Raw genomic sequence first — 12,799 nt, 5'->3', positions numbered from 1 at the left:
GGTACTTAGCTACAGGAAGAAATTTTGAAGATTTGAAGTTCTCTGTCATCATGTCGCCTGCAACTATCAGCGAAGCTATAATTGAAATGTGTGAAACTCTTGTTCATGTCCTACGAGACTACATGAAAGTAAGTATTCTCAATACATTTTCCATATACCTTCCTACTTACCTATGTATATCAGTCTGCCATTTCACACAACCTCTTCACTACCTATATTAAAGTAGTTATCATGATAGTAGAAGTAGGGAAACGTATATTGAATAAATAATTTAAAACAAAAGATGATAGTAATTATGTATTTCTTAAACAGAAAGAAAAAAGAAATAAGGCAATCATAATCAGTCAAAATTCAAAATCCTCAATCTGTGAAGGTGTTGAAAAAAGTCACCACTGATAAATCCTGGTGTTGGTTGTTGTTGTTGTTTAGTGGGTTATCACTGTGAGTAGTAGAAGAATAATTGAATGTGGATAAGGATGAAGTGCTGCCACTACTTGTTCCCGGTTGTGTGGTACTTTGAGGGCTTAGACATTGACATACTTCATTTACTTTTACGGAGTTGCGATGGAGAGTGCCCAAGCTTGCTTCAAAAAGCACATCATTTATCGCTTTCTCACCAAACTGTCTCTGCTTGGCATCTAAAGTGAGCAGTTTTTCTCCCCAAGCTTTTGCGATAGTCGGTATGTTGCTGTCAGGGTTCACCGAGTTTTCCAAATATGAACATGCCTTTTGTAGAAGCTCATTTTGTTTAGCAATCGGCCCTTGCATCCTAGCTTTTTTATTTTGAGGAGTTTGGCGAGAAGGTGTTGGAGGGATGATCGAAGATACAGATGAATTGCATACCAGCTGATCACGCTCCCTAATTAGCCCACTCTCTCCTTCGTCCTCTTCGTGGATCGGTATCTGAAAGCAAGAGGTTGAGTTGAATAATACAGTGAATGTATTACTGGCAGACGTTTTTAAAATTTGTTCTTCATTTCCACCAAGCTATCTTTACACCTACATCTAATGTGATAATTCAACTATGTACATTTGTACAACTCTTTAACCTGTAACACTTTTAACGTATTATGTTTCTATTTTTTCAGTTTCCCACTACTGCAGCAGAATGGATTGACATTGCTCATGAATTCGAGATTCGATACCAATTTTGGAATACTGTGGGCTCTCTGGATGGGAAACACGTACCTATAATCAAACCAGATAACTCGGGATCTTTGTATTACAGTTACAAGGTTTTTTTTAGTATAGTGCTGTTAGCTTTGGTTAATGCAAAAAAAGAATTTATAATGGTAGATGTTGGAATGAACGGCCGAATATCTGACGGGGGAGTGATGTTCTACTCGAAATTTGGTGAATTGTTCCTGGAAAACCAACTGAATTCACCCACACCTAGACCGCTGCCGAATGCAACGGATGTTTTGCCATATATATTTGTAGCAGACTACATACCAATTTGTTGAAACCCTACTCTCAGAGATTACTTAATGATGAGCGACAGGTGTTTAACGAGAGATTGTCACGAGCTCGCGTGGTGGTTGAAAATGCGTTTGGCATCTTGATTTCGCGGTTCGGTGTGTTCCAAAAACCTATCAACCTACAGCCTCGTAAAGCGACAATTATTACCACAGCGTGCTGCTACCTGCACAACTTTTTAGCAAAGGAAAGTGAACAATACCTTAACTCAACTGATCGAGGTTGTGATGACAAAAATTTGTTACCCTTGTACAGTACTTCACACAGAAACAGTGCCAAGACAATACGTGACAAATTTTGTCATTACTATAACAATGAAGGAAAAATGTATCTAGGTACCCAATAATGTGTTTTGCAATGTTTACTTTTCAACATTATCATTATGCTATCTACTGCACTTTTAATACAGTTTTGTCTGAGTTTTAACGGTTGACATTTTATTACATCTTTTCTAAAATTACAGTGTACCCAAACCTACATCTGATGCCACAATCCAATAACATAAGTAGTACAATATTTACTGCACAAAGAAAAGAAGTGAGGCTTACTTCAACTCGCCGTGCAGACGTCTGTCAAATTAAGAATGTTCCAAACCAAATGAGGAATTTTCCGACGATGGTAAAAGGAAAAATGGGCTATTTTTCAACCAAATTATCATTTTAAAAAATGAAATAGCAGTTTTTTCAACCAAATCAATTTTCTCAAATTGTCTTTGAAAATTTGTAATTAAACTTGGAAATCCTAGATATCAAGATATAGATACAAGATAAGAACAACTTAGGTGTAGGTATACAGAAGAAAGTAGGTAAATTAAAACGAAAACCTGACTCAACGGTTCCTGTGCTTCTGCTTCACATGGCTGCTGCTCACAACTGGCTTTTCAAATCTTTCAAGAAATGACAGAGCATAGAATGTCCATGCGGTAGGTTTGTACACCTCATCTGGGCTCTTTCCAGACCTTTTTGATGTGGCGTTCTTCTTTAGCTCTTTCCTGAAATTGGTTCGTAGGCTTTTCTTCTTTACATCTTCTCTTCTGGCCCCCGGCTTTATCCTCACTAAAAAGGGGATGAGGCGGTCAAGCGCAGCAATCCTAGCTGTTTTATTACTGTATTTACGGTCTGCACAATTCCACAGTTCTGGAGACAGTTCAAATTGCTCAATAAAGATCCGAAGGGCTTCGTCTTCCGGGCGTTCAGTCCCCTCGTCATTATTTCTTCCACCTGACTCGTTTACCAATTCAAAGTCTTCAGACATCGTTTCAAGGTCACTCGTATCCATAATACACCGCACAAGGATCACTTCCGTTCCCTACTAAAGCGCGGCAACAACTGAGTATTGACAATATTATTGACGTTCGCCCCTAGACGATCAATAATATTGACAATATTCCCTCCACTTTCAAATATTGACGCCCAGAGATCAGAAAATCTGGATTTCATCAATATCGCTTCAATATCTACCGCCAATACTTGTTTTTTCACCTTACACGGTCAATATTATTGTCAATATTATTGATCGTGTAAGGGCCGCTTAAGAGCAGCTTCTGCTAAGTTAGCTTAGGATAAGGCTAAGTTAGAAATAAACTCGCTGGATGAAGGTGTACGCATAAACCGGCTTCGGTGGTGGGGTCATGTGAGGGGATTGGAGGAGGATAGGTTATCTAGGAGAAGATTGGACTCTGGTATGGAGGGTAAGAAAAGTAGAGGAAGACCCTGACGACGATGGCGTGATGCAGTCCTATGAGATAAATGTAACAACACCACGGAGTCATGAGCTGTAGCCTACATCTTGACAGTCTCGATTTCAGCACAAAATGTTGGACCATTTTGATATCATTTATATCTGCAGTTATGAAACCGAGCCTCACGTGGCTGGGGGGCGGTAGAATAACAACCACGGTGTTCCCTGCCTCTCTTAAGAGGCGATTAAAAAGGGCCTTATAACTTGGGAGCGTGGGTTGGCGACCACAGGGCTCTAGCTGAGTCCTGGCACTGCTACCACTTAGGCCTACTTGTGCCAGGCTCCTATCTTACCTCCAACTCTTGTTCTTTTCCGACGTCGACGCTATTAAGTTCCGAGGGCTAGGGAGTCTTTTATTTTCACACCCTCCGTGGCCCTTCTCTTTCTTTGGCCGATATCTTCATTTTGCGATGTGTTGGACCCCTTCTAAATTTTCCTCTGATTCGTGTTAATGGATGATGGTTGCCTAGTTGTACTTTCTCTTATATCAGTAATCACCATCACCACTTACGAAACCAAACTTTTTATACATTAACGTGCGATGGTTGCAGTACATGAACAAAATTAAAGACACATTCTACATCAAAAAGAAATCCCGTGGCGCTACCACCTTGACCGAATGACTGCTGCTCAGCCCGAAGGCTGACACGTAGTCAGCGCGACGAATCCTCTCGGCCATTAGTCTAGTCCGGGGCAACTATCTCACCGTCAGATGGCTACTCAGCTGTTCTCACATAGGCTGATGGGACCGAGAACCATCCCACAAATCAGGTAAAATCTCTGACATGACTGGAAGTCAATACCGGGGTCTCTGGGTAATAGGTAGGCATCGAGTATTAAAAATGGCTCTTTTTAACTTCAGCACAGAGTTTCCTAGCACATTAAAGCTACCAGAAGTAGCAAATAACAGTCATCTTTATAGCCTACAGTACCGCATTACTTTCTACAAGGTCTTTGAAGAAGGATATGGAGTTCTATCTGGAATTAACGTCGTCACCACAACCACTAGGTCAGTAGCGTCATCTTCTCACTGTGCGCCTTCTTCAGCTTGAGCACTGTTCTACTCCTCAGCCCAGAATTAAAATCCTTGAAATGGCTGGAAAATGAAACGAAGGTCTTGAAATAAGAGACAGCCACGCTACCTCTACAGCAGAGGGCTGCCTAATAATAATAATGGTGTTTAGAATGTCTTTCATTTTCTGACAATTCATGAGCATTGCCATTCTTTTGTGCACACCTTCTTTTGATTCATTGGAACTCTTTATCTTCTTCCCTGTGGATGTACCCGTGATGAGGCATGGTTTCACTTAAGTGGCCATAGGGCCTATATTTTTAAATCAGATGGTCATTTTAGTGAGGTATGGCTCAAGTATACTCATACCATTTTTTCAATTGAATCAGTTTGAGCAAAAAGGCATTATGTCAAATTATGCCATTTTTACTTTTCCTTAAATCGAGATTTAAAACTGAGACGCATTGAATGGTAGAGAAAAGAATTATATCACGCTTCTCCTTGTACTAGAAATTGTTGTTTATAACTTTGCAGGTGGTGGAGGAAATTATTATGCTATTGACAACTTACCTATCAGCATCATACTTCTTTTCATCTTTCTTTTAGTGTAACAGTGCTTGTGTTTCCCGTGCTCCTCACGACTTTTCTTCTCTGAGACCCGCACATTACGCTGTGACGAAAACTAGAATTATCCTTCATTTGTTCTTCTTATGAAGATGACTTTCTGGATCTCCCCTGCATCTTTCAAACATTTCAGATATTTCAGTAGTAGTAGAAGCTTCAATTTTCATAGATTCTGAAAATAAACAGGTTATTAAGAAACTAGTCAAATAAGCCGAACCACGGGCACTCAATTTTTATGACGATCAAATGGCCATGTTTTGAATGTTTTATTGTTTTTTCTACTAGTACTTGACTTATTTCATTAGTAAAGCATTACTGATTTTTATTGTTAAGTATCATGGAAGCCTTAAATTTTGAAGTAATGATGGTAGGTACAATACTGTGGATCTGAAAAAATTTGCACCTTTCAGAAACATTACTCTGCTATTTGGCCAGGGAGAAATTTCTGTTCCAAAATGGTTTTGAATCCAAAAACTAAATAAATTTACCTTAAAATTGGCAAATTGGTCTAATTTTACTTTATTTTCCTTATGAAAATTGAAATTTGGAGCTGAAAGGAATTATTTCTTTATTTCAAAGAGTCTGTACAGAGTTTGCCTGCATGTTTGACCCTGTGGAATCTCTAAGCCTAAACAAGTTCTTCCTACTCAACTTACCAGACAAACAACAAATAAAAATAAGCAAACCTAAAACAAAACAATATAGTAAATAGAAACAAATGGCCCATGGTCAACTCACTTCCGGAGATCCGTTAGCCACGGCAATAAGGCAGCTGGATAAAAAACAAACATTAAATGAGATAAAATAAAACATCAGCTGTACGGCGAAAGACCTTCACCTCTCTCCTGGCTGGTCTCGGAAACCACCGCCACGTTACAACACCTGCCACGCTAGTGTGCCACAATCCTCACATGAACTACTTCCTTGTTGCCAGACTTCACCTCCAAAACAATGTCTTCTCGAACAAACATAATCACTCTTACGTTCACATAACTCTGATCACTCTATGACCAACCTCTTACTAACCCTCATTGACCATACTTACTTTTCTTTCCTATCCTTTAAGAAGCACTTATATTCCAGGCCATATTCACTTGAATTACCATAACCCATCTCTTAACCATCTACCATACCATGCTCACTATACATATCAATTACAATTAGCATGCAGTTAACAAAGACACAGATCCACCATTAACTTGTTAAAAAATCATCCATAATTGCCATCTAAATTCACTACCTCCCTTATCATTCAAACATAATAACTCTGTTCACTCTATGACCAACCTCAAACCATCTTTCAGCCATTCTTCATTATATATTCACTTGGATTACCATACCCGCCTCTTAACCATCCACTAAACTTCACTAGGCCTACTTCTCGTATCATTCAAACATATTACTTAGCTTTCTTACTTCTTGATATTATATCACCAAACTCACTAACTCTGATCACTCTATGACAAACCTCCAGCCATCATTCAGCTATCACTTAGAATCCAGGCCACCTTCATTAAAATTACCAAACCCATCTCTTAATTATATATCATAACAAGCTTGCTATACATTACAATTACAATTGGCATATGTTTAATAAAGACACAGATCCATCACTAACTTGCTACCAGCTCGTCCATCATTCCCCACTACACTACATTACCTCTCTTATCATTCAAACATATTCTTAGCTTTCTTACTTCTTGTTACTATGCCCTCCTCACTATTGTTTTTCTTATCCCATGCATGCATGCATGCACTCCAATAGCCACGCCTAATGCCAGGCTCGCCCAGCCCAATTCAAGTAACACCTCTCAAGTAACAACATGGACGCATGATTTGAAACTCGCTCCCCCTTCCCCTCCATGCTTCATCCCTCTGTTACAGCATCAATACTACACTAGGAGTAGCAAGCTTAGTCATTCAGACCCAACCGGAACAATTGGTCCCAGCTAACGTCGACAAGTAAGTTCATGTGATAAACACTCACTCTGCAATTATTATCATATTGGGTTCCACATTCATCATTCTAATTCCCTGTTTTTTCTCTTATCCAGTTACAGACAACTCATATTCCTCCCAAGGTTGAACCATGCACCAATGGGAAGTTAATCAACAAGAATGACGTAATATTCCAAATTTTTATTTGATGAGCACTAATGAATGAATCAACAATATGTTTCCAACATACATGCTTCAACCTTGAAACATAACCATGCTTCTTTCTAAAGGAATATTCAAACTGATTCAAACCCTAACATGAACGACTTTAACCAAGATTCCAGTTTTGTAACAATTCTTACGACTCAGGCGACCATAAGAGTTGAAGAAACCCCAACTCACGCTGTGATCAATCCAATCTACAATTTGGATGTCTAGTCGTTATAAAATAAATTAATTCATTGTTCATAAATTCTGGCAAAGTTAATGTACATATTGTAAACTATGTTAAAAGCATAAGACCATTGCATTTAGTATTAAGTTAGTTCACTATTAAGTTCTGATGTTCATTCATTCATATTCTAAAGGCAAGGCCTTGTCGCTGCAACCACATTTGTCTCTCATCTGCTGAGCGTTTCAGATCAACATATTTTTTCAAATTCAGCCTGTCCATCACGGAATCCAGATACTTCTTCCTCGGTCTTCCTCTTCCCTTCTTACCCAAAACTTTTCCTTCCATCAGAGTCGTGAGGAATGTGTTATGTCGAAGTGTGTGGCCAAGGAATTTGGTTTTCCTCTTTTCTACAGTGTTGATCAATTCCCTTGTTTCGTTTATTTCCTTAAGGACCCTATTGTTTGACTTTTTCTCTGTCCAACTAATTTTCAGCATCCTCCTCCATATCCACATTTCCATTGCTTCCAGGCGTTTTATATCCTGTTTTGCTAAGACCCATGTTTCGCAACCATACAACAAAACACTCCACACAAACATTTTGGCAAATTATTTCCTAATTTTAATGTTAATGTTCCTGCTTGTCAAAAGCTGTTTCTTGTTACTGAAGGCTTGTTTAGCTAGAGTAATCCTCCTCCTGATTTCTGTGGTGCACCTGTTGTCCTGAGTGATAATGCTTCCCAAGTAGCAAAATTGACTTACTTGTTGTACTTTTTCATCGCATACCTTAATGTTTATTGGTATTTCCTCAGTTGATTTCCTGACAACTAATACTTTTGTTTTTGAGGTGTTCAGTTTCAATTTTGATTCTTGTAGTTTTGATGTTAAAACTTGTAGCATTTTACTTATTTCCCCCTCTGAATCTGCAATTAATGCAATGTCGTCGGCAAACCTTATACAGTGGATTTGTTGTCCGTTAATTTTGATTCCTTTGGTTTTCTGCTTAAGTTTTGATATGTCCTCCTCAAATGAACATGTTGAACCAAAATGGAGATAGCGCACAACCTTGTCTCACTCCCCTTCTAATGGATGCTGTCTTAACATTACCATTGATTTCTGTTGTTGTGCTTTGATTTTTATACAGGAGTAAAATGAGTCTTCTGTCCCTCCAGTCCAGTCCTATATTCTTCATGTTCGTAAAGAGTTGTTTCCAGTTTACTTTATCAAAGGCTTTCTCTATATCCAAAAATGCAATGTATGTTTTCCTGTTAACACTTAGTCTTCTTTCTAGAATAGTTCTTAATGCTGGAAGAACTTCTCTTGTTCCCTTCCCTGTTGTAAAACCAAACTGATCCTGCGATGTATATTGTTCAATTTTCTTTTTAATCCTGTTTTTAATTACATTAAGCAGTATTTTGGATGCGTGCGATAGTTGTAACAGTCAGTAGCATTTCCTATCTTTGGTAAGGTAACTGTCCTACTTTTAGTAAAGTCTCCAGGGATTTCACCATTGTAATAGCATTTTGCAATGATGTTATACAGTTGTTGTTTCATTCTTTCTCCTATTACCTTGAGAAGTTCTGCTGGTATGTCGTCTGGTCCGGATGCTTTCTTGTCCTTTAATTGTTTTAGTGCGAGGTGAAATTCTTCCCATGTGATTATTGGACCTATATTGTCTTCTTCCACCATCTGTTCAGGTTCAAGATAGTCTTGAATTGCCATTACTTCTTCATCCCAGTACAGGTCTTCAAGATATTCCTTCCAGCCTTCTGCGATATCTTCACTATCGATAAGTACCTGCCCATTCTCATCCTTTATAACTGAACTTCTTGTTTTGGGTTTATATTGAAGTGATTTGATCATGCCATATGCTCTACCTGTTCTTCCTCCTATTATATCATTCTCTATAGTCTGCGTAATTTCCTTCATCCATACTTCTTTTGCCTCCCTACATTTTGTCACAATGAGATTCTTTGTTTTTCTGTTGTTCTGTACTGATCTCTGAGATAGCACATAGAACTTTAGGTAACAGAAGACTAGAGCCAAGAAAACCATGGATTATTCAAGAGATATTAGACCTTATTCAGAAACAAAACCAGTATAGGAAGATAAACACAGGATTAAGCCAAGATCAGTACAGTTCTGATGTTTATAGTATTAATTCTTGACCTTAAGATTAGTAATAGGCTGAAGATGCCCATAACTAGGGCGAAACATGTCCCTAACTGGTGTTATTAATTCATGTAGAATTTAATCACTAAAAAATATATGTGTATTGAAAAGGTGGACACAATAATTTTAATCTTGAAAGAGTTTTATATACCACTTAGTCGCACAGCTCGTCTTCTTTGTCCCAAGTCTTCCCAGCCCAAACTTTGCAACATTTTTGTAACGCTACTCCTTTGTCAGAAATCGCCCAGAACAAATCGAGCTGCTTTTCTTTGGATTTTTTCCAGTTCTTGAAACAAGTAATTCTGGTGACGGTCCCATACACTGAAACCAAACTCTACTTTGGGGTCTTATGAGGGACTTACATGCCCTCTCCTTTACATCCTTACTACAACTCATAAATACCCTCATAACCATGTGCAGAGATCTGTACCCTGTATTTACAATCCCATTTATGTGAATACCGTATTGAAAATCTATTGTTAAATTACACCTAGGTGCAACATCGCTCCCCATAAGGAACTTTCACCCCATCAACGCAGTAATTAAGACTGACAGGACTTTTCCTATTTGTGAAACTCACAACCTGACTTTTAACCCCGTTTATCATCATATCATTTCCTACTGTCCATCTCACAACATTATCAAGGTCATTTTGCAGTTGTTCACAATCTTGTAATTTATTTATTACTCTGTACAGAATAACATCATCTGCAAAAAGCCTTACCTCTGATTCCACTTCATTACACATATCATTGATATATATATCAGAAAACATAAAGATCCAATAATACTGCCTTGAGGAATTCCCCTCTTAATTATTACAGGGACAGATAAAGCTTCACCTACTCTAATTCTCTGAGTTATATTTTCTAGAAACATAGCCATCCATTCAGTCACTCTTTTGTCAAGTCCAATTGCACTCATTTTTGCCAGTAGTCTCCCATGATTCACCCTATCAAATGCCTTAGACAGGTCAATCGCGATACAGTCCATTTGACCTCCTGAATCCAGGATATCTGCTATATCTTGCTGGAATCCTACAACTTGAGCTTCAGTGGAATAACTTTTCCTAAATCCAAACTGCCTTCTATTAAACCAGTTAATAATTTTGCAAACATGTCTTATAATATATAATCAGAAAGAATGTTTTCCCAAAGTTTCCCAAACTGACTGGCCTGTAATTTTCAGCTTTATGTCTATCACTCTTTCCTTTATACACAGGGGCTACTATAGCAACTCTCCATTCATTTGGTAAAGTTCCTTCTTGCAAACAATAATCAAACAAGTACTTCAGACATGGTACTATATCCCAATCCATTGTCTTTAGTATATCCCCCGAAACCTTATCAATTCCAGCTGCTTTTCTAGTTTTCAACTTTTTTATCTTACTGTAAATGTCATTGTTGTCATGGGTAAATTTTAATACTTCTTTAGTATTTAGTCACCTCCTCTATCTGGACATTATCCTTGTAACCAACAATCTTTACATACTGCTGACTGCATACTTCTGGCTTTTGTAGATCTTTGCATACACACTCCCCTTGTTCATTAATGATTCGTGGAATATCCTTCTTGGAACCTATACATACCCTTCCATTTTTCAGTAAAATTTGTATAATTGCCAATTATGCTTGCCATCATGTTATCCTTAGCTGACTTCTTTGCTAGATTCAATTTCCTAATAAGTTCCTTCAATTCTCCTTACTTCCACAGCAATTTCTAAATTCATTTTTTTTCATCCTGCACCTCCTTCTTTGTCTCTTTACTTCCCTGTTATAATATAGTGGGTCTTTACCATTGCTTACCACCTTTAAAGGTACAAACCTGTTTTCACATTCCTCAACAATTGCTTTAAACCCATCCCCGAGTCTGTTTACATTTTCATTTACCGTTTTCCACCAATCATAGTTACTTTTTTAAAATCCCTCATGCCTGTTTTATCGGCCATATGGTACTGCCAAATAGTCTTAATTTTAATATATTCCTTTCTTTCACATTTATTTTTAACTACGACAAAAACAGCTTCGTGATCACTAATACCATCTATTACTTCGGTTTCTCTATAGAGCTCATCTGGTTTTATCAGCACCACATCCAGAATATTCTTCCCTCTAGTTGGTTCCATCACTTTCTGAAATCAGATCAGAACATAAATTGCATTTCACTCTGTTCGGTTTTATTCTAGTAAAAAAAGTCCTAAACAGGACTCCGGTGCGACATTATGCAAAGTTTACTGTCTTTCATATGGTTATATTACTAGGCTTCAATGAAAACACTCTTAAAAAACAGTTGAAAACAAAACAGAACACATTATGATATTCGCATGTACCGAAAGCCAGTTGCCGGTGCAACGGAACTCACAGAACAAAGAGGATGTGACGGAACACTTGAGCACGGGGCAGCACGCAGTCAGCTAGTAGGCGAAGGGCAGTGCATAGTGGTGCTTCTGACGGGATAGCGAGTCACTATCTCGATCTCGCTTGGAAATGTTTCGGAACAATTGACACTTGGTGTTCGGGAACAGCGGAACACAACTGTGCACTGGCACAGTGTGCCGAAACAGGGACCCTACATGATGTACAGCAGATTTCAATTCTCATAAGGAACTTGGAATGTTTGTCATGAATGAGTAAATTCATAATTCCAATATAATTGATCCATTATTGAAAATTATAAATTTTCGATCTAACTCATTCTTGGTTGCCTGCATTTTCAGTGTGCAAATTTGGCCTCAACAGTTGATAACTAGCACACCTTACAGTCACATGAAGGAAGTTTCCAAATTTTAAGCATCAAGGTTGACAGAGTAATAGTATTTTATGATGCGGTCCGAAGAGAGTTAGTCTGTCGATACTTCCTGACATGAACATTAAAACAAGAATAATAGTTAACACCACCTTTCCAATACTTATCTTTCCTATATTTAGGAAATAAACATTACAACAGGCGTTGTAAGATGGGACATGTTTCGCTTAACAGTCGTAAGCATCATCAGCCAAAAATAAATCTTAGCCTAAAGTTAGGTCAGGGCCCTGAACCTAGTGTCCTTAACATATATGGCACCCTAAGAATCAACATTTATATTTATAAAATGAAAATAGGCTTAAAACTAGTGTGAAAAAACATGGAATGTTACAACATGGCTAAGAGAAAAAACACAATCGAGTTGAGACAGAGGATAAGAACAGAAAGTAGGCTACAATACAGAGCTGGTAGTGAAATAATTAAAATTATTAGGATATCATTGTTACCAGTCAGTCAATCAGAATGTTCAAACATAAAAACAAGAGTGAAAATATATAAGAGTGTTCATCATGGCTGAGTTAGAAAAAACACGTAATCGTGTTGCCAGAGGTTAAAAACATAAGGTACAACACAGAGCTGGCAGTGTAATATCAAACTCATGGCTGCCAGTCAGTTAATAAGAATGTTCATATATAACAAAA

General features: G+C 38.0%; 1 protein-coding gene across 1 annotated transcript in view; it reads right to left on the bottom strand.

Annotated features, from left to right (window-relative positions):
* Positions 1 to 282: 282 nt before the first annotated feature.
* Positions 283 to 12,799, bottom strand: part of LOC137502820 (uncharacterized) — a 62,491-nt gene continuing 49,974 nt past the window's right edge. Inside the window, exons 2-3 of the mRNA XM_068229865.1 lie at positions 4,799 to 5,024; positions 283 to 903 (exon numbers count right to left, since the gene is read on the bottom strand). The gene's annotated coding sequence lies outside the window, so the exon portion shown is untranslated. The remainder of the gene's footprint in view (positions 904 to 4,798; positions 5,025 to 12,799) is intronic.

Source organism: Anabrus simplex, chromosome 12, assembly GCF_040414725.1.
Source record: "Anabrus simplex isolate iqAnaSimp1 chromosome 12, ASM4041472v1, whole genome shotgun sequence".
In the NCBI taxonomy this organism is placed as follows: Eukaryota; Metazoa; Arthropoda; class Insecta; order Orthoptera; family Tettigoniidae; genus Anabrus; species Anabrus simplex.
This window is presented reverse-complemented; position numbering and strand designations above follow the sequence as displayed.